General features: G+C 51.2%; 1 protein-coding gene across 5 annotated transcripts in view; it reads left to right on the top strand.

Annotated features, from left to right (window-relative positions):
- The window catches only part of LOC142560352 (uncharacterized), a 262537-nt gene that overhangs the window by 51034 nt on the left and 186715 nt on the right, over positions 1–24788 (top strand). For 3 of the 5 annotated variants that reach the window (XR_012823349.1, XM_075672382.1, XM_075672383.1), the window contains one exon: positions 16719–16787. The exons of 1 other annotated variant lie outside the window; for it this stretch is intronic. The gene's annotated coding sequence lies outside the window, so the exon portion shown is untranslated. Of the gene's footprint in view, positions 1–16718; positions 16788–21856; positions 21876–24788 lie in introns of those variants that run through there. One more of the 5 variants, XM_075672386.1, reaches the window with a different exon arrangement.

Genomic DNA, 24788 nt, shown 5'->3' with positions numbered 1-24788 from the left:
TTTTTTCCCCCGCGCAATCTTCCGTTTCATGTGTGTACAACCAGATCTCGGGCTGCTTACCGCGAAACCGCTGTTGACGTTGTTATTACTGTTTGCGTAATAACGGAGACGCGGACGCTGTTGACGCCATGTTCTGTTCAGCTTAGCTGCTTGTGGGAAGGCGTTGACAACAATCATTAACGCGTGGCGACGTTTCTTTTTTTCGGTAAGGAGCTAAGGACGCACCATGCAGCACGTTATACCTGTTGGCGGGATAATTTCACGCTTAAGACGTTTGAAGCGCTACAACCATATCCCGGCCGGGTACCCATACGCTTGGCCGCGTCGCTGGGTTGTTTTCGCGCAGTTTAGCCCCCGCTTCGCGCAGCTTGCAACGCGTGACATTTCCTCCTCCTTTGCGTCGTTAGGAAGCACCCCCGGGGCCAAGGCGAGTAACAACTCCGCGCTCATGTTGCCTTCCGGCACAGTGGCGAGGAGGAAAAACAAAGAGAGAGAGAAAGAACTAAGTAGGTAAACACATTCATTCCCCGCGCAACTCGCATAAATATATCTTCCCCGCGGCACAATGTGTCTTTGTCGCTGCTGACTGTCTCCCTAATGAATAGCTTGCGGAGCCGTGATTCTTGCGCGGCTTATAGCTAAGCTCAGCCTCTCGTGCGCGGTGATGTGGAAGGGAGGGGTTTCGGCCTGGCGCGTTGCCACTTCGCGCTCGAAACGCCCGTTGCGCGGATCTTTTCCTCTTTCTTTTTTTTATTCTCCGCAGAAGCAGAAGTCGCGTAGTGCGCGCGACTTCTGCTTCGTGAACAGCACTCGGGTCTCCACTGAAGCCACCTCGCGCGTCCACCTGTGTATGCGTATACTCGCTCATTCCTATTGGCCTCGAGCTCCACCACTGGAAAAGCTGGCGCCACCGTCGGCGTGACGTGCTAGGAGGGATCACGTGGACATAGCGGCCGCGTCGGCTGCTTCGGGCGCGCCGAAGCCACGGAGGCCGAAGCGAGCTGAAAACGAGTTTAAATTCCCTCGTACGCTGCGGTTTTCATTTAGTGGCGAAATTTTCCCGCTTCGAGTGTCTCCTTTACAACGCTTGAAAGCACTACAATAGGTAATGGCTGCCTTTGAAGGCGCGCGGCATGGTAGGCTACTGCTCGGTGCCGCAGGGCCGGACGCACGTAACGGAGGCCGGTGTCAGCCTTATTCACACGTAGTCGCAGGACAAGAAGCTGTGTGAAGCTTGGCTCGCGAAACATAAAACCGGCAAACAGTCATCGGCTACAACTCGGGTATGCAGCAAGCACAGACGCGAGGAAGATTTCTGCTACGGCGCCCGGTCTGCGATGTTCTGAAAACGCGCACTGAAACGCACGCCCGAGTCCGCTGCCCGACTAATGTCATGATGGTTTGGTCTATGAACTTGTCGATACTATAGATACTGGCAAGTTCAGTGTAGTGGAAAGGCAGCGGTAAGAAGCACATTTAAAGAAAGCATGGCATATGGTCATGTTTATGTTATGAATTAATTGCACTGAATTACAAAAAAGGAGCAGCGGGATATTGCACGCTGAGAACGCCGATAAACATACAGTGCGACGCAACTCGAGAAATAGTATCGAAAGGTCAAAGAATTTAGAAGAAAAAAAAGATTGAATCGTCGTGACGGCACATCGAAGGCGTCGAAGTCTCTACAATGAAATTATTTTTGAACAGCTCTGATAGCGCCAACGCAACAATGGTTGCTTGTATACTGTCAAATGCTCATATTCTGCGGCCTAAAGCTCATGGCACGGTGCAAAAACGCGCGCGCGGAGAAAGCGAAACAGTGCGCGGACAAGCATGCAGACGCGCAGTCGGTCGCTGCGAATCTGGGCGATCGCTGCATCTATTACGCTCCATTTAGTTATACAAACACTATAAGAACATATTTCGCATAGTTTGCTCTCAGCGTTTACCTACCTTTCACGCAAGAAGCCGGTTCGGGAGACTCCATCGCGGCGACCGTGCGCAGTGGCGTTCACTGTACGTGTTCGGTAAAGAGATAGCGGCTGTAAACGATTGTGTGCTTTCAGTTTGCCCAAGATTATTATTTAGACAGTAAGAAACTTCTCTCGTTTCGAAAGTACTTACAGAAATGTCCGGGAGAGCTCGCGCGTGGCGTTTTCAGGGAGCGCTGACAGCAAAACCTATGAGGAGCGCGCCACGTGATCCCTCATACTACGCCAGCGAGGCGCTTCCGATAGAGGGCGACTCCGTAACTCCTCGCCGCCAATAGTAGATGCACCGTGCACACCGCCATGCGCGTTCCTTCATGAATCTCTCTCCCCCTTCCCCATCTTTCATCGCCCCCATCCCTCTCCCATGTGTAGGGTAGCATACCGGTTAAGCTAAACTGGTTAACCTCCCTGCCTTTCCTTCTCCACTTTCTCCTTCCTTCCTTCCCTCCTTCCTTCCTTCCTTCCTTCCTTCCTTCCTTCCTTCCTTCCTTCATGAATCAGTAGCGATGATCAACAGCGGCGGCAAGCCGGCATGGGTGCCTCGCGAACCGCCCTTATTCTTCAGATCAAGGGCGAACCAATCGGTCGATTCATTATAGGTCGGCTGCGCGACTCTGTGCGGGAGGCCCGGCTGTGAGAGCGCGTGTATGTGTGTTTGGCGCGGTTTGCGTGTGGCGCCCATATTGAGAGACGGGCTTACACAACGCAGGCGCATATGTCGGTCTTTGCGGAGATGTCGCTGCGCGCTAATGATGTTAACGTCTACATATACCCGTAACCGCGCGCTTCCCAGACGTAAGGACGTAATATATATATATATATATATATATATAATATTTTGTGTGTCGACGGAAAAACGCCGGATTTGGGCGACGTGTCGCTTCACGGCAATCAAGAAACATTCCGGCGCTCTTGATGATATCCGGTCTGTATACAACTCCGGAGACTCGCTAACAAGGTCACAAACGTCTCCAGGTTCTGTGCCAGGTGGCGCGCGCGACAGCTTCACTGCGCACGGGGCCGCCGCGCACGGTTCTATATAGGAGAGCTATACTTTCACTAAGCCTGTGCGACTTTGAAGCGAAAGCTGGCATCAGCCATATATACAAAGGTACAGACAGACTACGAGGTTTAAGCGGTGCCCGTTGCGGCTAATCACGGGCGGCTTTTAAGGGGAAGTTCCTTCGTAGAGATCCTTAAGACACATCTCCGTTGTTGAAGCGGACATGTTCTTACTGGCGAATTCCTGTGGGGAATTGTTTAGTGCAAGTTCGTGAGGCGTGGTGTACGTGTGGCCGAGTTCGGCCCTGTTGGCCGAGTTAACATTGGCAAGTCCCTAAGGGCAAGGCCTTATGTGTAAGCTCTCCCGAGGGAAGTTTCTTAAGCGGAAGCGAAGGGTTACCCGAAGGATGAGTAACTTAAACAAGACGGGACGTACTTAGAAGGGTCACGCATACGTTGGACCTACAAGGATCGTATGCATTTCAAAACCACAATATTTCCGTATTCGCGCATCTCAGTTAAGTCGCCTCTTAATTCTCCTAGAGATATTGTCTTGTTCGAAGGCTCTACCATGCACGTATTTACTAAATGACAAACAACGCACAAAACGAGTGGAATTTGAGCGAAACCGCGTTTCCATTAAATGCTGATGCGCGAACCGGCCTTGTGTGTGTGTGTGTGTGTGTGTGTGTGTGTGTGTGTGTGTGTGTGTGTGTGTGTGTGTGTGTGTGTGTGTGTGTGTGTGTGTGTGTGTGTGTGTGTGTGTGTGTGTTCTCTCGCTGTAAGGGCAATCTGCTGTTGCGAAGCGAGTTGGCATTGGCGCTGTCTGACAGACGACGTCGAAAACTCATTATATGCTCGAACTTCGCCGCGTTCACTTTTTTTTCCGCCCCCTCTTCCCGCTACGCGATTGGCCTGCGCTGGACGGCCGTTATCTTTCTCGGCCATCAGAGCGGGCAGATCGCTCCGAGATAAGGCAATGCAGCGCCGCTGAGTCAAGCTTGCTGCGCCTTCCCCGCGGAAAGCGGTGGGCGGTCCCGTGTGCCGGCAAACGGTCGGCGGCTGCCCGGGGAGATCTCTATCTCCCCACGTTCGAGCGCCAACGCTCGGTCGCGTGTTGAAAGTGGTACCGTTATATGCGCAGCTTGACGACGATCGTGAGCCTCTCGGGCAGAGATTGTCCTTAGGAGCTATAGCTGCGGAGACAATGGCACGGCGCACGGGGCCTATAAGGCCACTGAACAGGAGAGACTCGGTTTTAATCGGCACGGCTTTTGCAACGCTTGGTGGAGTCCCACCAATACGTCGGTGGGAGATAGTCGTTCGTATTGAATTGTTTGTTTGAGATTATAACGTTCCGTAGCGGCGCATGGCCTGTGGGAGTTCGAGATTTCCGTATAAGATCTGACCACATGTGGTTCCTCATGCTATCTGGGCTCGTGTACCGTGCTTTGGGAGCACGGTGCGCGCGTGCCCTTATCGTTTAGACGAGGCCGGGAGTCGAACCCGAGACTTGCTGCCCAGCAGCAGTGCTCCATACCTACAGAGCCACCGTGATGGGCTCACGCGTGCCCTTAGCGTTTAGACGAGGCCGGGAGTCGAACCCGAGACTTCCTGCCCAGCAGCAGTGCTCCATAGCTACAGAGCCACCGTGATGGGCTCGTCCACACGTTTAGGGGGAGAGGGCATATTTTCATTCAGGAGATCACGTTCCAGCGATCGAGGCTGACGCGCTTGGTATCAGCGCTTGGTATCAGCGCTTTGCTTGGTATCGAGGCACCCTAGCTTTCGCGCGCGCGTGTGTGTGTGTGGTATTTTGAATAAACAAATAAGCAAATAGATGCACAAAGAAATAAAATTTACTTACGGCACAGGAGTGACGTGTTTTTGTGTGCATGTGACGCATCGCAGAGATCGAAATGAATGTAGCGAGTGTTCGGTTTAAGTGATATGCGGCTACACTGCAAAATTCGAGACTTGCCAATCGGATAAGCGCGGTTCATCAACTGCATAGACTGATAGAGTGGATCTGTGCCATTGCGCCATCGGCGATATCGCATATCCATGTATATATACCGTTGCGTACGATTCGTGGCAGAGGGATCTTTATCTCCGCCCGTAAATAGCTGCGCGAGCACCCTTGCTTGGTCACGAGAGTGACTCCGTTCCGCAGCCAGCGGCGGCCACGAGTCTCCGGGGCACGTTGTTCTTGGCGGAGACAGCATCACGAGCCACGCGGCCTGAAGCTGCACGGGCCACTCGATCCAGTTTCTCAGTTAACGCGAGCCTTACGCCCTCACCAGTCTAAGCGAGACACCAATGGGAGATGTATTCGAAGGGTCCGTTCGATTCTCCCCGCGCTAGTTGGAACTAGTTCCCGCCATTTCAGTGCCAGTTCTTGCTCGTGCGCGGAACGGACAGGGCTCCTGCGGCGCACTACCTTTCTGACGAGCGCAGGGAGTGCTGTGAATTCGTCTTTCTCGAAGCTCGCACCGAGTGAAACGAATAGCGAAGTGTCAGCCCTCGTAAACTGTAGTTCAGAAAGCGCAGGCTAATCGAATGGCCTTGTGGTTTGCACGCGACGTCATGGATGCAGCTCCTCACCGTGGTGCGTTTCCCAAACATCCGCATATCTTTATTCTTTTCTCTTCGTTTTTTTGACCGTGACCGTTTTTTTATACTGGATTATTGCTTTTATCGATTTCTTGCTCTGTGCAAGACTTGTCTGCCGCGCTGGCAGTTTTCTTGTTTCTGCAGCTTCTCGACGCGCTAGTACCCTGAGAAGGCGGTCGTGGTGACGTCAGTGCAATTGCCATCAATATGCTATGCGCCCATTTACCGCGCGGTTGTCTTAATCTGGGCGACGTATATCACGTGACTCGTCATGGGGACAGTGCGTCTACTCTTAAATCAAATGTGTACTACTAAGGAATAAGTCCACTTCGTTTATATCACTAACCGATAGACTAAGGTTTGAACCCCTGCGTTGACAGTTTCGAAGCCTAGTGACTAGCCTAGTAAAACAGTTTATTTGATTAATTTGTACCACTCATTGAAGGTATCCTCTGGCAGATATCGTAAGTCTGTCTCGTTAGCTGAATTACTCCTAGAAGCCTGACATTGCTTGCACGACAAATCGATGTGTGATGTTAGGTGATTAAGTCACTCACTAGAGAACTCACTAGTTCACTTTGTAATTCTTTAGGTGACAAACTTTAGGACACGCACGCACGTCAAATCGTATATCAGTTCCGAGAAGGATATCTCAATACACGTTAACCATCATGGTTTAACTGAATCTGTACAGCATCAAAATATGCATGCGTTGAATGCGACCCCCCTCCCTTTACCTATCAGTTCATCGTCATTATCATCGGCCTATTTCATATAGTCCATTACTACCTGCCGCAGTGGCTCTGGTATTGCTCTTCCGAGCAGGAGGTCGCGGGGGCGATTCGTGGTCGCGGAGGCCAAAAAATCCGATGCGTTCCGTTCGAGGCCGAAAGAAAAAAAAACGCTCGTTCACATCGATTTTATGTGCAGATTAAAGAACCCCATGTTGCCAAAACATACCCGGATCCCTCCATTCCTCATGAGTCATGACCAACTGCGCAGCCTCGGGACCACTTGTTGACCATGCATCACCTGTTCTTCGTTTTCCTTCTCCCTTTTTCTCCATTTTTTGTCCGCTATTTCCTCTTTCAGTGTAGGGTAACAAACCAGGTGCAACTTATGCACCTGGTTTCAACCACGTTAACCTCCCTGCCTTTCGTCTCTCTCTCTCGGAACGGTAATTAATGCCTCAATTTAAGACCTCATATAATCCACTACTCGTTGCATCCATCGCTTGAACCCTAATGCCACATCTTCCCGGTTCGACCGGACTACTAGCTTTAAGCAACTCGCCTGCTGCGGCCGTTTTCGTTCTGTCCCATTCTGAACGGGAAATAGCAAGATGCAGAGCGTCCTGCGGGACTTCCTGCAGAAGTTGCAGAAACTGTAGGTGGCGCCTAACGCTGGCGCGCGCTCTCCGCATTGGGCGTGAAAATGGGGCCCGCGCGGCCTTCCAGCGACCTTCCGCAATCATTGTCGCCCAGCTCGTGACCCTTGCCACCGCCACCGCTCGTGCGGGGGTACGTCTACGAATGCGCTCTATGGTAGCGCCGTGGGGAAAAAAGAAAAAGCGCGTTGGTCGAGCCGCTTATTTTGGACGGACGGTCCAATCGATCGCTGCACCTTTCGAGGTTTGCGTCTTTCGAGACGCCCTACCTTTCCCGTTTAGTCGGACCCACCGAGCTCCCGTTCTTCCTTCCTTTCTTTCTTTCTTTCTTTCTTTCTTTCTTTCTTTCTTTCTTTCTTTCTTTCAGCAACACAAGTTCTTGCGAACTTACACCCGTTGGCTTGTGTTATTTACAGCTCCGCGACATTCTTCGTTTGTTTGTTTTCTACTCTCGCGTTCGTTGCCAGGGTGAAAATTGCCGGTCGCGCTATTCCGATCGATTCGATACCGTCGTCGAGTCGTGTCACGAGCTGGTCCTTCGAGAACCGGCTTAATTCGGCTGCCCTATACTCGCTCCGGCTTCTTTCTTTTTCCGTTCTCGTCTGTAGTGCTCATACTTTGCTTTCGATTTCACGTGCCGGCCTCTTTTATTTTTTTTCTCTGCTTATTTATCTCTTTCATTTTCTCTACTCTTTGCGGGTAGGCTGTGGGTGTTCCTATCGGGAGACAAATGCCAGCCCGTTTTTCTTTTTCGCTGTGTGTTCACTTATGTACGTTTACGCGCTTTATAGTAATTGTAATAGTAATGTCATCCATGAGCGTTCTTGCACTGTTTCTCCGTGTGCGCGACGCGACGAGGCCCACGTGACGCACTGCAGGAAGCCACGCCAACGATCGAGCCTCGATTTAGCGAAAATCCAACTCGCGCACTGCCCCGATTTAGCGAACGTTTCGCAATTACGCACAAAGAGCGTACAAAGCAGACAAGTCGAGTGTTTTTTCAACACAACGCATGCCTTGATCTCAAGAGGTGCTTCGCACCTCCCCTTGTCTTGCTGCGCGCTAGACTGAGAGAGGGGGATCGAGACAGTGAGAGATAGGTGAAAGCGTAATTTGCGGAGGAGTCCGGTGCATCGCGGTTTTAACAGCCGCGAGAGGTTAGTAGAACTAAACCATAACACAAGCTGAAACAAAAGGATGGTTGGTTTTACCCACGTTAAAGCAGCCACCGTGGGAATCTGCTACGTTTCCGTCCGGTTCTTTCCGAAATAGAATAACCTCGTGACGGCGCTGCTACCTCGCCGTGTAAAACGCCGCTCTGGCCTTCTTTCGTATTCGTGCGTTTTAATCGTCCCAGAATGGTTAAATTACGCTCGCGCCGCACTTCCGAGACAAAAAACAGGTTTAACTGCCAGCTTGGCCGTCTCTGCGGACGCGTTCGGCTTCGTTGCAAGGCCCGTGCCAGATGAGCACACGGTTGTCGCAGCCTCTTCTTCCGCTTCTTTCTTTCTTCTTCTGTTCTTTATTTTGACGTCCTCTCTTCAAGCTTCACTTGCGTCCGGCGTCGCGCCCTCCCCGTGTTGTGTGCGCTCGGGGCGTGGTGTCGTTTTCGCGCTTGCCCGAGCGAATAGCTGCACTGCCGCGTCGGGAGCGGAGCCGAGCGTGTCGCGGCGTCCAGCGGTGCAGAACGACGGGACTACTATATACAGCTGGCGCGCTGCTTGCAAGTTCGGCGTCCGCGAGTCCCCCCCCCCCCCTGTCGCTTCTTTCTGAGCGAAGATGTTGCGTGAGAAAGACGTCTTTATTTGCCTTTCAGATGCGCCGCTGCAGCATCAGAGGTGCCACAACCTCTGATAGACCTCTATTGCTGGTCGTCTACGAGACGTCTTCTTTTATCTGTCGGACGTCCGTCGCCTCGTTTACGGTTGCGCGCCCGCGCTGCTCCCAGCTCGTACGCGCCCCTGTCGCGTCTTTCTAAGCGAACATACGCTGCGCGGCTAGAGATCTATCGTTGCCTTTCAGAAAAGGCTTCTTCGCGGGGTTCGTGGTAGACCCCTGGTAGACCTCGCTTCGTAGTCGTCTACAAGACGTCTTTATCTGGGTGAAGGAACACTTAATTTCGCAATTTGGCCCTAAAGTTGTGATTGTGAAGTTATATAGTGAAACGTTGTTAGCGAACGTCAAACTGTGATTCAATATGTTAGTAACGTCTCCCTTTTCAAGGAATCCAGATGATCTGGCGGAATTTCGCTACCTGCCACTGATATATTTAGTGAACATATTTGGACTCAAAATTAGAATAAAGAGGTCACCTGGTATTAGGCCTCTGGTAGACCTCTGTTTGTAGTCGTCCACAAGGTGTCTTCTTTATCTGCACTAAGGAACACTAAGAAAATAACATTATGTCAAGCTGAACTGGTAAACTGCGCTTATAAAATACCAGAAAAGTCGCCCTTATCCAAAGCGGTGGCTTTAAGCCGAAAATGACGCGGGCTATATGTCGGTGGGTTAGTGGTGAATCGTAGGCGGTCGAAATTAATTCCGAGTCCCCCACTAAGGCGTGCCTCATTATCATATTGTCGTTTGGACGCGTAAAACTCCAGAATTATTTTTTTTATTGTTCGTTAAGATTTACCCGATTCATTACCGCATGGATCTCGATCGCGTCTTCTGGGAACTGGTTTACTGCTTACTGATAAAGAATTCGTACAACTTTTTTGCGCGCAAAAATGGGCAAAATACTATACGTTGTAGTTTAAATACTCGGCCTACGGTGCAAAATTTGGGAAGAAAATTCTTATAAGTACTAAGGACGAGAAGTAACGACTAACCTTTTTGGTTGAAAAAGATGAAGGTATGTAACGTGAGTCGTTCCATACATTGCTAGTAGAAATGACGTATGGAGCAGTGCCTGCTCGAGTGTCGCTCGAGCACTGTAACTTAATCTTGCAATAACGCTTTTACTTGTTTGCTTCTGCCTCTAGCACGATAATGCGCGATAAATGAAGTACGAGTAGGATTAAGGGCGCGCATTCAGCAGACGAGTGAACTTTTCCTTCCGTAGGAAGCACAAGAGGGAGGCGAATATGACGTTTTCGCGTGTCCGCCGAGAGATGTCCATCCTTCAAGGGGGAGAGAGAGAGAGAGTAAAACATCTTTATTAATAATATATGAATGGCGAGAGCAGTGTGGGAGGAACCCTCAGTCCAGGGTCCCTAAGATGATTCCGGCGATGTTTCGAGCCCGTTGTATCAAGGGGCTGACGTGGAGCATCAAGCTCTGCGGGTGGAAGTGTGCGTAGGCCGTGGGGGCGCACAATACTGAACGCATTACTACAGCCGTTACCCACCCTCAACATGTAACGGAAATTAGTACGCCGGAAAGATATATATCCGTCTCGGTGTTATACGTAATCTGCGCGCGTGCGCTACTGAGCCCGACACGTTACGAGACAAAACGAGAACCGGAAGGGGATTAGGCGCGGCGCACGCGTCCACATCCGGGGTATGCACTATGCGAACCAAACCGGCGCGGACCGCTTTTGGAATTCGAAACGGGGAAAGGAAGAACGTGCCGACCACGCGCAATTTGAGTGACGGCAGCGTGCCTCACTTGCTCTCTCCCTCTCTCTCTCTCTCTCTCCCCCCCCCTCTCTCTCTCTCGTTATCCGTATCTGTCTTGGCGCTCTTTGGCCATATCTGGCCCTTGCGCCACTAAACCACACACATTCATTCATTTTTTTTTTATTATGCTTCATACTAAAAAAAAAAAAAAGAAACCGTCCATCATCGCAACATCGTCCTTCAGGGCGAAGCCGGCCGATTCTCTGCGTCCCTCTGGGTCGTACATTGAGAAGCCGGCGCGCACGCTCGCGTCTTGTGCACCGCATGTGCGCCATGACTTCCTTTCTTCGACCGTTGGCCGGCATCCAGGAGAAAGATCTAGGCTGAGCGGCTCCGTAACGGGGTCTCTTCTTCACCGACTTCGTATTTTTTCTTTTTTTTTTTTTCATCGTTGAAGGGCCGGACGCGTGTTGGCGTGAAAAAAGGAGCGGCGAGGTTGTCGGCGAGGTGAACTTAAAAGGCACCTTTCCCTCCTTCCCCGCTGCTCCGCTGCCAAACGATCGTCCGTTCGCTCCCACGTTCGTTTGTTTCGGCGTCCGCGCGGTACCGCCGCTTTTTCACTGCCATCTAGACTCCGTCTCCCTAATTCCGTGCACTGCGGCGAAGGCTAGCGCTTGTGTTAGCAGTGTCAGCGGGAGAATGGAGGTCGGTAATAAGGGCGTGATGGATGTTTTCACGAGTTGGTGCTCCGTTAATTTGAAAGAGAGAGAGAGAAATAACTTTTATTTATATAGCCGGCAGATTGGGGGGCGGGGGGGGGGGCAGGCAACGCCGCCTAGATGGTGGCCAGAAGCCATTGAGCTCTAGCGGCATCCTCGGCCTGCTGGACAGCCAAGAAGTGACTGGCCGGCACAAGTTCAAGAAGTCAACACAAGCTTAGCTAAGTGTTGCATTCCTGAACTTGTCGCGGCCCTTCTTTCCATTTCTGTTTATCGATCGATATGGCTGCACGAAAAAAAAAATAGTTTGCGAAGGACGTCCCGAAGTAAAAACTGTCGGAGCGACCAGCTCCTATAAGATTAGTGTACTTCAGAATTGAGGTGATTTGACAAGTGCCGAGTAAATAAGGCACAGTGGTATTTGACATTTTATAGAAAATAAAAATGAGACATTTAATCATCTTTATGCATTTTATAAATTAGAAAAAAACAAGACATTCAACATTAACAGTAGAAAAGTGCTATACAATATAAGACATACACTGTGCGTTGCTTAAACTTACTTAAATGAAGTTACATGCTTACATGTTGTTAGCTAGAAGCGAGTTCGAGATAGGTATGATGGAGATATATGGCAGTGAATCTTCCGCAATAGACATCAATTCTGGGTAAAAATAGGTTACCTTGTTGGCCGATGCGGTAAAAAAACCTTTTGGTGCTCAGGCGTGGAGGGCTCCTCCGTTGTGCCCTACTAATCCTGCCGTGAAGCTTTCATTCAGCCGGGCGGTGGGCGATCGCGTGAGGCCAATGGAGGAGCCCTTCTGATTCTCATTTTTCACGTCGGCAGACGCGATCCGCGTAGCGTTTGCGGCACTGCACGGATATTCTGAGGCGGAGTATATGAACCCGTCCGCTCGCTTACTCGTCCGTAGTGTAAGATGTAGCCAGCTCGCTCGCTTTCCTCTCGAATTAGCGCGCGGGTGCCGGCGCTTGGCGCGTGATGGATGGAGATGCGACGCAGGAAGCGAGAATCCAGTGCGATGCTTGCGCCTCCTAGTGCGCTACGCTCGGAAAACGGGGGCGCATCCTTTCTGCGCATAAATAAGCAAGCGAGCGACGGGGGCCTTCCTGGCCTCCTTATTCTTCTCTCTCCCTCTCTGTTTCCCCCTTTTTTGTGGTTGTTGGATGAAAGCGGCATGCATGGCGTATCTGGTGTAAGCAGGATTAGGATTGGGCTTCCTGGACGTTCGTGTTAGGTTCGTAATTATGCGCCTTTATTACGCTGCCTTCCGAAATCTGCTAGCCCATTTCCGCAATTGCTGTTTAGTAACTTTTTAACTATTTAGTAACTATTTTGTATTAATCATTCCATTGTTTCGTATTTGCAAGAAATTGCGGCGTAACCCACCTAACGGTGACTGTCGACGGCAATGCGTTAGCATTGGATCAACGTAGCCACAGGGTGTATCTCCACTGTTGAAGCGAGTTTTCGAAACCATTTTTTCACTCTAAGGCTGTAAATTATTTAACATGGATTTTATCGTATTTGTGCTTCAACTTTGTTCGATTACGCACAGTTGACTTTTCGAAATGTTCGAGATAGGGTATTCGTGTTTACGGGACAGTGACTATTCGATTATTCGAACACCCAGTATATTGTCACGTGGTAGTGACGGTGAAGAAAACAGCAATACGGTGGAATGCAAAACTAGCTTTTATTGGGCGAACCTGTGCCGACAAAAATAGGCTACACTTATAGCACAACGATAGCGGCGAACACGGTCGGCGATCGTCGGAAGTCTGATCACCGGTTCAAGCGCGTCGGCTTTTATAGAGCAGTCGTTGAATGTTCCATGCTAACCGTTCGGACCCGCGTGCCTTCCACAAAGTTCTACACCATTCGCGTCAGGTGATGAAATCAGTTAACATAAGGTTCGGCGACAACAGCCAGCGGATAGAAGCATCGATAACTTTCCAGAAACTTCGGGTACATGCAGGCGCGTCCCACGCTGTGCGATTACATTTGTTAGGCGGCGAAACGTGGTTGCCCGATAAAGATAAGTACACGTGTCAATATGATTCGTTGTTCGAAAGTATTGAATATGCGCAAACCTCTAAAGAGGGTCGGAAGCGAGCGAGCGAGAGAGAGCGAGACTTTTTTACGCCAGCGTCCGACGCTCGTCGGTAGCGCGAGTATCGTGTCGCCGCCGGTGACGCCAACGTTCGACGCTCGTGGGTAGCGCGTTCGGTTGTGTCGTCAGTGGCGCTCGGCTTGTGGCGCCGCCGGAGGAGCGCGCACGCTTTGCAGGTTTCTTCTAGGCGGTTCTGGCTGGCGCATCCTTGGCACGGCGTAGCAAGGAGAGGGACCGCTCGGCTCCGGTGACCCCAGATTGGGAGGAACGATAGCCTCTCATGCTTCGGAGCCGCGATCGCTTCCCGGCTGGCCGTCCGCGACGGTCGGTGCTTGCGGGCGGGTAGCAGCGGTGGCAGCGTCGCATTTGGCGGCGATCGGCGGCGCAAAAGTTGCCAGTTCGCGATCGGCCAAGGACGCGAGTCGCGACGCCGGTCTCCTTCTCCCCGAGTCGTCGCTGTGCTGCTGCCGACAGTGAGCGAGGCGGGCTTCGCGGCGACGTCGATAGGATAAGGAACTAATGAATGGAAGGAAGACACGCAGGGTTGGTCTCGCTCTCACGTGGTCGTGTGCGCGGCGGGCGCGCGTGCCTGACGATCGTCGTGTCTGCGGCGATTGTCGAGGGTGACGAAACGCGCGTCGCCCGGTGAGGCAACAACGGCTTCCTCGACAAGGTAATGGTGCCTGCTTTTGGGCGAGAGAGGAGAGGGCGCGGGGGGGGGGGGGGCAACGAATAGGAGGTAGTGTTTCGCTGTAATTGAAATTGTCTCCCTACGCGATAAAACAGATCGCAGTGGCACCCTTTATTCATGATGTTGCGAGAAATGGTGCGATAGGAGCGGGGTTTGAGGATGTGCGCCGCGCCCAACGTCCCCGTAGAATCGGTAGAAAAAATACGCAGTGGCATTGTGCTCAGTATTCCCACCCTCACTGTCGTTTCGAACCCAGATACAGAGGCGAGGATTATTTATTTCAACAGACTGCAGCCCCGAAAGGCCATCGCAGGAGGGGGGAGTGCGAGATATAAAGACGGTAAAAGTAAGCAAGACACAATGCAAAGTCAATGGCTAACAATGTGTAAAAGGAATCGGCAGGCAATAAAGATCGGAATGTGGTAACGGCGCTGACTGGGCCGGAGCGTATGGGCGTTCCCGTTGCTTGAAAACGTTTTTTTTTTTTTTTTAATGGGTACTTCTGCTACAAAACATTCGTGCTCTACTGGAAGGAAGGGAAGAGGAAGTGAGGTGTCAAGGGTACGGTACCGAAAGCAGGAGGGTGATGCCAGAGTTTGGCTTCTCTACTCTTGCCGTGATGCTCATGCGACCATCTTCTCCACACGAACTTTCAGAAGGATCGTTATCATCATCCGATTTTTGTGTCCACTGCAGGACGAAGGCCTCTCCCAAGCGCTGCAACCGACATCCGACTCTACTGGCTGTGACCTTCTACTCTTAAACTGACGTTCCAGTGATATGCGCCACGATAGCTCTTCTTTTTCTTTTTATCGCTTGCGTGGCGCCTGTTGTGGCTTGTGAATTCGCGAGCTTCAAACGAGCAAGCAGTCGATGGGAGATTATAAGATACGTGAGAGGGAAGTCCTGAAGTGTGTGGAGCTTCGCTTCGACCGTCTGATGTTATTTTTTTATTACACACAAATTATGCTACACGAGCGTTCTTTCATTCCGCCGCCCTAAAAACGCGGACGCAGCGCCTGGTAATCGAACCCGCGACCTCGTGCGCAGCAACAAAACACCCGGTCAACTGCTGGGCCGCTGAAGAATGCAGCTACCATTCTGCCGACAAACGGTCTTCGCAGTGCATAGCAAAGCATTTGTGCTTTTTCTCAGGGAAGACCTGCAATTTTCTTTTGCTTCTACTTCCGCGCTCCCGTACGCCCAGTCAGTGACAAAGTAAAAGCACTTTTGCTCTGAGCGTGTGCTCATTCCAGCGTTGACAGCCCGTCTGTCTCGCCCGGGTCGAACACGGGGGGTCGCGTAATTTTTCGCCCTACAAGCAATAAAGGCAAAGTACGAGCGGAGGGTCTACATTGTCTTATTTTTTTTTTCATCTATTCCTCGTGGAGGGTGCTGGCGTGAACGCGGTCAACGACTTATTGGTTGCTCTAGTCTGTCTGTCTGTCTGTCTGTCTGTCTGTCTGTCTGTCTGTCTGTCTGTCTGTCTGTCTGTCTGTGGTCTAGTACAGGTGTAGTCACTGCAGACAGTACATAGTCGGCGCAGTAAAAAAATTACACGATTCGCGTTGTATACGTTACACGGAAGCGCGTTAAAAAGGAGCATTTGTCCCATATCCAAAAGTAGTGTGTGTGTGTGTGTGTGTGTGTGTGTGTGTGTGTGTGTGTGTGTGTGTGTGTGTGTGTGTGTGTGTGTGTGTGTGTGTGTGTGTGTGTGTGTGTGTGTGTGTGTGTGTGCGTGCGTGCGTGCGTGCGTGTGCGCGTGCGTGCGTGCGTGTGCGCGCGCCTTATTAGCTCATCAGCATTCAAGAATGTCCTTTTTCACTTGCACTGCTTCCTTATTCGAATCCACGCAAACCGGCCGCTAAAGCGATGCTGGTGGAGTTCGTCGTGTTCAGAAGTGAAGTGTCTTGCGACTATAGAGAGTTTAAGCTCTGCGTTTACAGTCCGCTTCGCTAGGACCTGTGTATTCTGACAAATTGCGCACAGCCACTGCGCGGGAATGCTATAGTGCGCGTGCGCATAATTTTTACTGTTTTTTAACGATGTTTACTATAATTATTTTACTATAATTTTTACGATGTTTTTTACTATGCCCTGTTGTTAGAGCATGTTTTTTTCTTCATTTGCTTCACTTGGTTCGCGATGCTCAATTTTGTTTAAATGGCATTTCTAAACAATGATCTACTGCCTTTGTGTTTGCTAACGCCGCGCAGACGCCAATGTGGGGGCCTGCGCCTTCGTCAAGCTATCCATGTGGCAGCTTTTTGTGCATGCCCTCGCGTCATGTACTGATGCAAATAAACGTCACTGTCATTGCCTGCAGTCGAGTGAAATGTGAGTGGAGCGTACTGTAAGCGGCGCCTATAGCTAAAGCATTATCATATTGGTACTTGTGTGCCCATTGACGTCATCCAGCCGCTTACCCCCAGAGAAACAGCAGAATGGGGTTTAACGCAGCAGAATGGGGTTTGACTCAGCAAAATTGGGTTTGACTCAGCAAAATGGGATTTGACTCAGCAAAATGGGGTTTGACTCAGCAAAATCGGGTTTGACGACTGTTCTCTGCTGCTTCAGTTACGTCCGTATGTAGCCTGATCGTATGGCATGTCTCTTTCAGCGTGCACCGACTGGCCGGTGCTGCGGAAACGGACGTGACGCAAGAAACCTGGGGGCGGACACTGTTTCTGTGAGTGTTCTTTTTTCCTCTCAGTCAGATTGTCGACAAGATGACGTCATTGACTTTGTCTCAGCTCTCAGCCCTCATTGTTAATGCTTTCAGAACATCGCGTGTTTAGTTCTGTGCAGTGATTTACCACTCTACATGCTGTGCGATATGGGCGTTCCAGATTTTGATTCAATCTTCCTGACTTTCCGTAGCGCGAGCGCCAAGATATATTAACGTGCGCCCTTGTGAGTTACGCTGGTGCCTGACGTAATGTCGTCACTTCGTTGCTGCCTGAAGATAATGGTACCTATAGCGGATGGCGCAGGCGCGTCTTTTTCACCGTGCGCGATGACGCTTTCGCAATTCCTGCCAAAATATACTTACTGTAAATTGAAGAATATAGCAGATACCTAACTCGGAAGTGCGGACGCTGCGCTGAAACGTGCATGACTATCGCGCGCTGTTAAAAGTGCGCGGTGGCGGCGCGAGAAGTGGCGCATGAAATACGTCGAAAGTGCGCTTCACGTAGTCTCCATTTCACGACACGTCCCAGACGTCACGACGACAACGCTCGTGCTGAGGGTCACCACCGGTGTGAAATGTCAGGTTACGCTCTATCAGAAAATTAAGCATTTGCAATTGCCAAAGAAATCAGTCAGTAAATCAAAATCGAATTTTGGTTACGTCACACCGCCGTACATCACGCGTCACATTGCCGTGCCGCGTGAAGTTCGAGAAGGAAACGCCCTTTGTTTTCCGCAGCAAATATAAGCAACTTTATCCCGCCAGAGAGATTGTGGACACCTTTACAGCCTAAACTTATTCACTGTAGCACTTCAGTGTCTCTCCGAGCTTCCCGCAGTGAAACGCTCCGCTGAGGGTTACTTCCGCAAGCTGGCTTCAAAGGGCGCATGCTGCGCAGCGCCGGTCTTGCATTGCGTGCGCGACCGCCGCGCGCGCGATGCTCACGCACTGCCGACAACAGCCGAATTAGCGCGTTCCTCGCGCACTTCCTTCCGTTTCCTGTGGGAGAGGTCGGCGGCGCCGGCGCCGTGCTCACACGGCCACGCGCCTCTATGAGCCACCGCTGGTGGACCGCGTCTTTCTGACCGGGCGATCAGCGTGCGACGTTCGCCCCCACGCATGCGTCCGGAGGAAAGACGAGGCAGGTTCCCATGGACCGCGCAGCTAGCGCTGCGGTCGGCGTTTGCGGTCCGCGACACAATAGAGGGGCTGCATGGGTCCCGCGCGGGCAGCCGCAGCTGAAGTGCTGCTGCAAGCCGCTAGATTGCTGGCTGGTTCCGCGACTTTCCCAACGTATAAAAGCGCGTCTAGACGTATATAGTGTACACACTACCGCGCTTGGGGCAACTGTCGCGTATGCTCGTTCGTGTCTTATCGGATGAGGGAGGGAGACTCGACCGAAAGGGGCCGCGGGGGAAGGGAAGGAGTGCGAAACAGGGGTGGACTTTGGAAACCCGAAACTAAATTTGGGCATGTGCGTGAGCCCAGCGCGAGCGATGAGGCGCGACGCGCCCGAAAAACCTTCTGGGACGCGCGTCTTTAGGTGCGGTGCGGTTCGTGGGAACGTGAGCATGTGTGTGTGTGCGAGTGCGTGCGTGTGTGAGGAAATATGCGCCCCACGCCGCATCGCACGCTGAAGAAAAATCGCGCCTTTATACATGCTGCCCCGAAGCTTGCCATGCCTGCTGTCGCTGTGCCCTATACGTGTCTGGTTGATAGATTTGTAGCGTGTATACGAAGCAGCCCCCCCCCCCCCCCTCGTTTGCGGTGTGTGAGGCCGCATGCAGATTCTGCGTGTTGCGTGGACTGAATTCTTGTGCGGGCGAGTGTTCTGACCAGGCGGCGAGGCGGATTAGTTTTTATATTCGCACGCGACTCGCGTTTGGAGTCCGCGCGGAATTGGGCGAGGAAAAAAAGTGCAACAAAAAATCTCTCTAGCTTACTTCGCGTCCAGTGGTTGTGTGCGCGTCCTTCCTTGTAGCGCTCGCGCGGGTCGGTATTTTGCTGTTTTTGGACCAAATTAGGAGGGCGATCTACGTACGCGTTTCAACGAAATTCGCGCGCGCGGTTTTCCTTGCTTTTGTCATCGTGTCTTGCGTGTATGCGTATCCGCAGTGATGCTTGATATGCACACTGTGATGCTTCGATACACTAACGCGAAGCTGGCGTGAATAGCTAGCCAGTACGCAGAAATGGCTCGTAGCCTTGTATGCATTGAGCGTCGTGTTTTCAAGCGTTGGCGTAGGCGTTCTCTGGTACGTGCCCCCATTCCCTCCCGCTTACATATTGGGGAGTTTTAGGTTAGGGAACGCAAGCGGCTTGCGTACGCAAGAACTAGGGGCGACGGTACTGCGCATGCGCAGACCCAGACGTAGGGGTCTGCGCATGCGCAGTACCATGGCCCCTAGCTCTTGCGTACGCAAGCCGCTTGCGTCCCCTAACCTAAATCTCTCTATTGATGGGCGATAGGCGGGGCGGTCTTTGGCACTCAAGACATGCTGTGATATTTAAACCGCCTTCATGGAGTTATGAAAGAACCCTAAGCACGTGCAGCAAAGTAGAACAAACTTTACGAGCAGTAAAACATCGCGTATGTCATTCACGTTTGTGGATGTGCGCCCGGTTAATCTGTCCCATGACCTGTTGCGGCGCGACAGATGGGTCACGGTTTCGGGTTCGAACTTCAGCACGAGGTGTAAAGTTTGATCTTCCAGCTGCGAAGGCCTCATTCCCTTGAGAGCAATAGTGCAAAAAAGAAAGAACAGCTCTCCCGGTGCCTGCTAAAGAACTAGGAATGTCAAAAATGAATCCGGAGCCTCAGCTACGGCGTTTCTCGTTGACCATGTGTTCCTTTGGACGTTGACCTCAAAATCAATCAATCGATCAATCAATCAATCAATCAATCAATCAATCAATCAATCAATCAATCAATCAATCAATCTCGTTTTGCAATAACGCAGTATTGTTAGCGTCCAGTGCTAATGAATTCCTGAAGCGAGCGCCTTTATCACAAGGGCCCTACTCCCTAAACGTCTGTGCTGGTCGCCAGCTGTTTCCTCCAACTTCTTATCGTGTCGTGAGGCAACGAGCCGTGGCCAGGCAAGGGAGAAAGCTTTAACGTCCACGAAGGAATCGTGTGTAGTGTATATAACTTCAAGCGTGAGAGCCATCGGCGCGCGATGCCGTCTTTCGTGTCTGGTCCTGCCCTCACGCAAGCCGGCCGGTGGTACGGCAACGCGAATTTTGCCGAAAGCGAAGGGGAGGGGGGGCCTCGCCCAGCCCGTTTGTCGCCTGCAAACAGAGCTTGACGGGTTGCGTGGAGGCGCGCGAAGCGGACATTCTTTAAATCTTCGAAGTGGGACTGCCCGCGCGCTTATTTCTCCCGGCGAGTCCTTTGAGCAGCAGGGCCGAGCCGACCGCTTCTTCATCTGGCCAGACCGGATTCGCTTTCTTTTCTTCTACGTCTGGCGTTCTGTAGCGGCGCGTCTGCCCGTTGTCAGTGACGGGCGCTTGCGTCAGCGACTCGCCGCTTTTAGAAGGTAAATATTGTCCTGTTCAATCCGGCTTGCTTTTGTGTAAAGGGAGGGGCTGTCTTTTTGTCTGGGAAACCTGTAAGCGCGCGATGTCGCTGGGCCTCACTTTTGAGATGTTGCCGAGCTTTCCTTGTGGACGTTGAGAATACACGTAGTGGGTACGACTTGTGCTACTGTCCGTTGGAGAGGAAAACACAGGCCAAGTTTCCCGAGCGAGGACGAACTTCAATTCGGCTCGAGCGACATTGGCTGCTCGGTCAAAGTCTGCCGAAAAAATGTCACTATCATTCTACCCCCTCACTCCCCCCCATAGACCCTCGTCCCCTTTCAACGCACCAAAGTACTAAAAAATGTTTTGTATTTCAATGGGTTGTTTATTCAGGACAACGAAAATTTTGCAGAGAAACAACATATTTTATATAGACTTCTGTGCAAGGTTACCAAGGCGCGGCGCGCAAGCCACTTTTGCACCCTTATTGCGTGTCGTGATGGTGGCGTATTTTGTACAACACTGCGAAGTTGTGGACTGATCGGTTGGTTGAGCAGCATCCAGGTTTAGGAAGGAAGACGGGAATACCCGCGAAAGGCAATCGGCACATATATCGTTCAGCATTCCAGTTCTGCGGTTGCTTGCGCTGTTCGTCTTCCCTGAGATTGTTTCGCGTTCTTTTCTTTTAAGGACACTTGGGACTTTCGCATGTAGATCGCGTGGAGTCGCGTCAGAAATCGGCAGTGGCAGTCGTACGCGGCGCTGTCGCAACTGCAGCTACCGGTGCAGTTAGTCCTACCATGAGAAGAGGAGGAGGAGGGGGAGGAGGAGGAGGAGGACAGGGCTCCTCTGACAGGGCTCCACTGGCGATCGCGGCTCGCCGTGCCTGATCGAGGGTCCCCAGTTGGCTTCCCAGGTCCAGTTCGGAGAGTCTCGCCTCCACGTAGTGAGTGTGTGTGTTGTGACTCGTGGCGAAATTGCGTCACCCGGACGGTCGGTACATTTGTGTGTTATGTGCGCGAGTGTCGCTGTGTGGTTGCTACACCAGGCACATGTCCGGGACGTATAACTGTCTGGGGAGATCGCGTGTAGACCGCTAGAACGGACGCGCTCGCGCTGTTGTTCGCCCCGACTCACGCGCAAGAAGGGCTCCGCGGTGTGCCCGCAAGTGCGCTCCGTCGCATGCCAGCGGGCCGATACATAAGCAGCGTTCTTCTCACGTTTACCGCGTCGCGTCGCGCTCTCCCCGTTTTCTTTTTTTCTTTTTTTTCCTCGCGGTTGAGTGGCGCGCGTTTGGGCCGCAGCCAGTCATACCGGCGCAATTACAGGCTCCCAGCTGCCGCAGCCGTCCTGCCTGTCGCGATCTCTCGGAGGGGGGGACACCCCGTCGCAGTAGCAGCAGCAGCAGCTGGTAGAGCGAGCTTCGTGGCGCTGCCACCCTTTCTGTATGCGTCTCGCAAGACGTATATGCGAGCCCGTCGCGCAGTGTTTCTGACCCGTGCTCGCCTTCTCAAGCTGAATGCCGACCTCGAGACCGACCCGCCGTTCAATCTCGTCGAACATGTGAGCTGTCACTCCCCCCTCTTTAAATGGAAACAATTGTCGAACGTGGGAGATCCGCATAGGCCGACAAAATGCACGTTTGCGACCTCACACTCACTTTCCTTCTTTTTTTTTTTGTAGGCTTTCACCACCTACCTTTCGCAGTTTGTGCGCCGTTGACAACTCCTTACCACCCACCTTGGCGCTATTTGGCCGCACCTGGCCCTTGCGCTAGTAAACATCCAATAACCAACCAATCAATCACTCAGGCTGTGTGTCATTTGTCGGTGCTCACTCACGTTCTAAATCTCGCGTGCACTCACGCTAAGTACGCTCATCCAGCGTTCACACATCGTCACTTCCGTTCGCTCTTACCGGCATCCGGTCACGTGCATTCGTTCACGCTCGCGTTCGTGCACTCATGTCCGCTCAAAATTACCGCCACCAACTTGAGGTCGTGCTCGCGCCCACTGACACCAGGCGGCACTCGCTAGCGTTCTGTCTAACGCCTGTGGAAATGAGTGTGGTAGCGATATATATCATGACCCGGTGAAGTACACCGGCCCATGGAGATACGCTCGTCCTGCTTTGGTGACGGCTGTATACGCGATGTCACGTAGTGGGGAAGGGAGAAGTATATTGTAACATCTATTAACGGGACGACACAGCTTCGCTAAATGTTCCGATGTGGTTTGACAGTCGCGGGAAGCCAAGAAAAAATAAAAGAAAATAAACGAGGTACATATGTGGTCGCAGGTATATGTACAAATACGCAGGTAAGATAATGTACTAATATAAACGATCTCCCCATTACGCTCGTTGCTCAATGTGCTTTTCAAAAGAAAAAAAAAGGTCGATAGAAGATTATCAGTGATAGTCATCAGCCTACAAAGGTTATCAGGCTTATCAGAAGCCTATGAGAAGCCTATTTTTGGTGTCCTTCCTAAAGGAACATTCGCTAGTTTTAGTACCGGTAGAGTAATAGTAGAGGGGGGCGGGGTAGTTTTTAGCGTTGCCTAATGAACGGTATTTTGTAAAAGCAAGATAAGCCATCAAGGCAACTCAGCCATCAAGCCGCACATATGTCTGCTTCTCTAAGGGGAAACATGAAGCGAAGAAGCTGTGCGCCAAATGGAAACTAGATGACCATAGCAAGCCACTCAATAAAAAGAAAAAACAAACAAGCCTTCAAATGCTTTTTAAAGCAAATACCGATAAAATGGACTGCCCGCTACGGGCACTTGTCAATGCAAGCGACACATGGCAGGTCCTGGTAGCCTTGTTCTTGCAGATCAGGTTAGGGTGCTGGAAGTTAACAACCCTTTCATTAAAAAAAAAGAAATAAAAAATCAGAGCAGGTAAGGAAACAAGGAAACACTTCCTGCAAGGAGACACTAGGAAGGGGTATTTGAATTACTCTTTCGATTTTAAGTAATTGTATTACTCCGTTCCACACAAAGAGTTCGCGTGCTTTGCATTGAACAGTGCATTGACAAATACGGATATGTTGCATTTCCGTATTTTTGCTCTCTCTCTCTTCCCCTTCCCCATCTTTCATCGCCCCCATCCCTCTCCCATGTGTAGGGTTGCACATGGAAATGTTGCATTTCCGTATGTGCTCTCTCTCTCTCTCCCCTTCCTCATCTTTCATCGCCCCATCCCTCTCCCACGTGTAGGGTAGCAAACCGGTTAAGCTAAACTGGTTAACCTCCCTGCCTTTCCTTCTCCCCTTTTTCCTTCCTTCCTTCCTTGCATTTTCAAAACGACTCGCAGACGTATGTCGAAGCCTTCTTGGAGTTGTTGTATAAGCATCTGGAGGTCCACCTGCGTGTTGTTCTGGAATGGGGACGACTTCATACAGAAGCAGGGCTTGTATGTCGCACCGGTTCCTAGTTATTAATTCCCGGCCAGCATTGACAAAACCCTGCAGGACCGCCTGAGGAATTCGCGGGTTGCTCGCATGTTCAAGTTTGTGGACGATTACTCGATACTAGTTAAATGTGATCAAAATGGAAATCAGTCGCCTCAATCATACGTATGAGGAACATTCACCGAGCTTCAAAAGCCACTTGCTCATCACATCCGAAGAGCCACATGGGACCTGTGTTATATTGCTCGACTTAAATTATGCCTTTTATCCGAGCCACTTGTCTTAACAATATCAGTCGCGCGCGAGAAAGTATACTTTGTCGTTCGAATCTGCTCATTCGAATCTCGTGAAAAGAATAATTACGCCGTGCCGAAAAAAAGAAGAAAGAAAAACGCATGCGTTAGGAAAATTGTGCCTTCGTAGCGTTGCTGACAGCTTCTGGGAACAAACACGTACGCTCATGGCAACAGGTTTTTCCCTTCCCATGGGTTATTTGTGGCACGATCGTTGCTAAAGGAAATAAAAACCAGCCAGCCGTTATATGCAGCCAGAAACCCATCGACCCAAGCAGGCGTGACAAAATAGCGGTGGTACCTTATACGTTCATTCGATCGCGTGCATGTTAGAGAAAATCGCTAAACATCGCAACGGTCGAGTGGTTTCTTTCTACCCCTGAAAAAAAAAAACATGTGCATGAAGGTTAATCGAGGTGCCACGACGGAAAAGAAAAGAAATGTTTGTGAAAAACAACGCCGCGAGAAGTTGGTCCAATTCGTACCGAAGGATTTGTATATTGTATTCCACTATCGTGCTACCGAAAACATGTTGGACAAAACCGGGAGATGTCCGATTTATAGGTTGAGGGAACACGATGATCATGTTTCAAGTGCTGTCAGCGGACTTCTTGGAATTCACGACATTGAAGCCCAAGAGGCATGGCACGGTTTGACATAGCGATGGGCAGTGTTTGTTAATAATCGGCTTTGATTGCTTTCTTCCATTTATTTGACCTGTGCTGTGTGTCCTACGTTATTTCTTGAGATTTGTCTTCTCGCTCTCTTTCC

The sequence above is a fragment of the Dermacentor variabilis genome, chromosome 10 (assembly GCF_050947875.1).
Source record: "Dermacentor variabilis isolate Ectoservices chromosome 10, ASM5094787v1, whole genome shotgun sequence".
NCBI classification, from domain to species: domain Eukaryota; kingdom Metazoa; phylum Arthropoda; class Arachnida; order Ixodida; family Ixodidae; genus Dermacentor; species Dermacentor variabilis.
The sequence above is the reverse complement of the archived record's forward strand: the minus strand, read 5'-3'. Positions and strand labels throughout refer to the sequence as shown.